Below are 5,115 nucleotides of genomic sequence, written 5' to 3' on the forward strand. Positions count from 1 at the left end.
TTTTTTATATTCCCTGGGGACTTTGTTGCTCTGTTCCCCTTTCTGTTCTGTTCCATGCCCTTAGTGTTTTGCCTCAGTGTGGTTGGATCAGATCAGGCAGAATTCCCACACTGTGTCTCCAATGTTGTAAGTGGTATTGTTTATTGATTTCCTTTTCAGAGTTCTGTTTGTTAACAGGAATCCAATTGATATTTGTATGTTGATTGTGTACCCTGCCATGGTATTGAATCTTTTAATTATATCCAACAATGTATCGAATTTTATCTATTTGCAAATACAAAGATTTTTACTTTTTCTTTGCTAATTTTGAAGGTTTAAGTGGTTTCATAGCTTTGACTAAGACTTCCATCATGATATTGAATAAGTGGTAAAAAAGGGCATCCTTGTCTGGTTCACATTTGCAGGGGGAATCATTTTAGTTTCTTCTTGTTGAGTGTGATGTTAACCATTGGCTTTATGTATATAGGTTTTATTGCGATAAATTTTCCTAATATCCTTGTGTTGTGTGCTTTTGTCAGGAGTGCATGTTGGATTGTGCCAGATGCCTCTTCTGCCTCAATTGATGTGATCATATTTTTCTTATATTTTCTTAATGGTGAACTACATTGATTGATTGTGTTTCTGGTGTTGAACTATCCTCGCCTTCCTGGTATGGATATCGCTTACTTCATCAAATTTTCTGGGATAGAGTCTTTCAAAGCATTATGTTATTAATTTTGTTACTCACCTGGTTCTGTTAAAAAGAGCCCTGGTAGGCTGATAACTGCAAGGTCAGCAGTTTGAAACAACCCACTCTGTAGGAGAAGGAGGAAATAACAATCTTGGAAACATATGACACATGGGCGGTTCTACCCTGTCTTATGGGGCTGCTTTGAGTTGAAATTGACCTGAAAGCAGTGAGTTTGGTTTGGGTTTGTGGTTCTGTTATGATTTTATCCCTTTCATTTTTTATTCTTAATACTTGAAACTTTACCCTTTTTACTTTGTTAAATTTATCAGTGATTTTTCAACTTCGTGAATCCTTTAATGAACCATCTCTTTTTCTTGAGTCTTTCCATTTTTTCTCATTCATTTATTTCTGCTCTAATTTTATTATTTCTTTTCTTCTGATGGCTGACTGTTTCACTGCTTGTTGAAGGTGTTTGGTTAAGGTATGATTTTGGTTCTCTCTTCTTTTGTAATACATGCTTTTCTACTGGTTACACACTGGGCTGCTACTCAAAAGGTCTGTAGTTTGAAGCCATCTGCTTCTCTGAGGGAGAAAGAAAGAACTTTAAACTCCTATAAAGAGTTACAGCTTAAGAAACCCCCAAAGACAGTTAAACCTTGTTATATAGGGTCTCTATAAATCAGAGTTCACTCAATGACACTTATTTTGTGTGTGTTTTAAAATTTTATTTCTATAGATTGCCCTCTGTATACTCCTTTTACTGCCTCATAAGTTTTTATATATTTTTGTTTTCATTTAATTTTCTTGATAATCTCCCACAGAATTCCTAGACTTTCTTTCCACCAACACTTTTTTGTTGATTTTTCTCATAGATTGACATTAAGGTATTTATGTGTATAAACTCACTAATATTGCTTTACCCTTTTAAAGTGTTGCCTAATTTTCTTCATATTATTCTTCAGAATTTCCTTTTTTGTTTTTGTTGTAAATTTTCTAATTTTTATATTCATTCTTTCTGTAGCTCTCTCAATCTTTTGCTCCATCTATTAAGAATGTTTGAACATTATCATTCTAAATTATTTTTCTGGTAGTTCCAATGATTTTTTCTTTTCTTGAGCTTTTCTTTTTTCTTTCTTTGTATATTGGTTACTTATTTGTGCTAGCTTTTATTGCTTCTTCATATAGACTGATATTGACTTTTGTCCACATAACACCACGATGCAGCTTTAATGGGTGAGCAGGTAGGTGGATTATGTGGGGAGAGTTGACTCCATCAAGCTGTGCAAGAAAAAGCACAACAAAACCAAAAGCAGAGGGAAAATACACTGTTTGGGCTTCTTTATTTCACAGTCCCAAAAAATAGTAAGAGGGTACGTGGTCAGAGTCTCTTTTGAGCTATTTGGGAGGTCTCTCCTTCAGTTTCAGAGAACAGTAGGTATTTTTGGAGCTGTTGTTCTTTCCATGCAGTTCCAACAGGTTTAGGAAAGAGAAGGGGAAAAAAAACAAAACTAAACTAAAAACTTTAGGGCAGGTTCCTCTTTCCCTTCTGTCCAAACACAGGGCCTTTGTAGGTTTAGCAAAGAGGGGGCAAGTCCCACACCTTCTTGGTTAACCTCGTTCATAGACAGCAACCATGCAGCAAGAGGTAGTGAGCCAGGACCCTATCATGGTTGACAGCCCCACCAGTTCCATGACGAATGAAATATAAAAAGGGAAAAGGGACATAAAAATGCCCCAATCAGATTCTAGTAGTCCCATCCGGTTACAAATGTGTGGGCCGGTACCCCTTGTGCATACTCAGTACCTCTGAGGGAACAGGGCATATTCAGCCCTGACTGTGCAGGCTTCCAGGTTGTTGCAGTGGCTCCTAAGCAAATTCCTTCCTATTTTCCGAGGGAACCTATGGCCTCAGCAGCAGAATGAAGAAGTCACAGTTTGCTTACTTCAGTTCACTTAATTTTTACATTTTTCTTTTAACCTTTCAGGCACTTGGTTTTTCTTCCATGCTTGTGATCGCTGTAGTTTTTACATAGGGATTCAGTAATGTATTTGCCTGGGCATACCTGCTAACAGGAAATCCATTTGCATTTCTGTTGAAATCAGTTCCTTGACCACGGTTTCATTAAAAAAAACAAAAGGCCTCACTGCCATCAAGTTGATTGTGACTCAGAGTGAGCCTATCAGACTGAATAGAAAGACCTTTAAGGGTTCCTGAGACTACAGCTCTTTACAGGAGTAGAAAGCCTCATCTTTCTCCCATGGAATGCATGGTGGTTTTGAACTCTTCACTTTGCAGTTAGCAGCCCAACACCTAACCCACGTAAGCCACCAGGACCTGTCTGCCACTCTCTTGATTTTCTTTTCACCCTCGTGGTAGACTGCAGATGAGTAGAAAATGAAAGGAGATATAAGCGTGCAGTCATTCATGACTCCTTTTCCCTTCAGAATCAGCTCTTTTGAGGATTAAACATGACATATTTATATCATCTAGCAGAGTCTAGTATATAACTGTGTTTTAATAATGAATTATTTATAACAATTAATTTAGAATTATGTATTTAGCACTACTCTCTAGTCTCAAGAAATTGTAATCTTGTTGGTGAGTTAAAATAATCTTATATGACCAATACAAATCAGCATATAAAAATGTGCTAAATTTTTAAATTCTTAATTCTGTTTGGGTTCAGAGGTCTCTGGGGGCTGAGGAAAGATTTGTGTAATCTCTTTTAAATTCCAAAACTAAGATATTTGATGCTGCCATCATTGTAACCTACCTGTGAATCATAATGAATTTCTCATAATGAAATTCTGTTCTTATAAGTTTCTAAATAGACAAAAAAATGGATAATTTTTAATAACCTAAGGAGGAAAATGCAACAATTTTAAATGTTAGTTATTTGTTGAATACTAAACTTGGATTGCTGGAGATTTCATTTTTATCCTCTGGGGTCACATCTTAAAATCTTTCCTACCACCTTCTATGTAAAAAATTCTGATGCATTATTTTTTCTTTTTCTTGTCTGAGTTTCTGAATCAAAGGAGTAGATGCATAGAGACAATAACTAAAGCAATAGTTTATTGGGATGTGAAAGGGGTGGCAGGCAGGGAGGGTGAGGAGATTTGGGCAGCAAACAACGAATGTGAACTGGGGGAGGGAGCACTAGAACTGATTGTGATTATCTATATACATCAATTTTGAAAGCGATTTAATCATGGAAGTGTATGATATGTGAATACTATATCAATAAAACTACTAAACAACAACAACAAAAAGAAACCAAACTTGACCAACATTTCCCATGGATGAAGCAGAATGAGTTGTTTCTTAAGGGCATTATGTTATTTCTATGGTGGTGGAATAAGTTGGAAAAGGACATCAATAATTGTATAACACAAAGAGTATAATCAATGCACCAAATTATACAAACCGGAGTTTGTAATTGAAGAATGTTTTGTTGTGTATTTTTGCCAAAATTAGAAAAAAATAATTACATGAATAATGATAAGTACAGGGAAGAAGAAAATATTCTAGAATCGAATATGTTGACAATTGTATTACTCTTCTTGATATGATTGAATTATTGTATGAAATGTGGATGGAGTATTTATAGAACAGTTTTTAAAAATCCTGATGAGTTCATTTTTAAAAGTAAGGTATAATGTAGATATTCTGTATCATCTAAATTTCAGACCAGTAGCCACTATTATTATTATATAGATTTACACCATTTTACGTACTCATACTCACTCTCCCACACATACAAACATAATTTCTAACCTATTTCTCACAACAAATTTATTTCTAGGTAGGTACCATTAACATTTCATTTTTACTGAAAGGGGAAGCTTGGCATTTAGAAAAAGGAAATAATTCAACTGCAAAGTAGAGATAATTGTTGCAGCTTTAGTTACTATGATAGTTAAGGTTTCATGTCAACTAGAGTCAACTAGGCTTCTCAGTGGTTTAGTAGTTAAGACCTAGTAATCCTTCAAGATATGTAGCACAAACCAATCACATCCAAAATGAGATCCTCTTTGAGAAACCACTGAATTCAAAGAAAGTTACATCAAGGATGTGTCCTATTTCAATGTCAGTGGATGCTGAGGAAAAGCTTCGTTGATTTTTTTTTTTCTGGGACAGGATCCAGCATCTGGTTCTTTGTTGACTTGTGCCAACAACCTGTTGTATTGCCAAACTTGGTTAGCTAACCTGGATTCATTTGCCTACATAGACACATCCCTTCAGCTTTCTACTAATGTTGGGTTTCTCAGCACCTGAAGCTGATGGAACCAGAAGAAGGTTCATTCCTAACATCTGACATATGGACTTGGAATTTACCTGGACTTGGGAGTCATCTATTTCTACAACTATTTGGGCCATTTTCTTGAAACAAATCTTTCTCTATGTACATTTGTGAGCTTAATGGAGTGCTTTTCTATATATA

The sequence above is a fragment of the Echinops telfairi genome, unplaced genomic scaffold, assembly GCF_000313985.2.
Source record: "Echinops telfairi isolate 266 unplaced genomic scaffold, ASM31398v2 ScPeMD7_6080;HRSCAF=6971, whole genome shotgun sequence".
Taxonomy (NCBI): domain Eukaryota; kingdom Metazoa; phylum Chordata; class Mammalia; order Afrosoricida; family Tenrecidae; genus Echinops; species Echinops telfairi.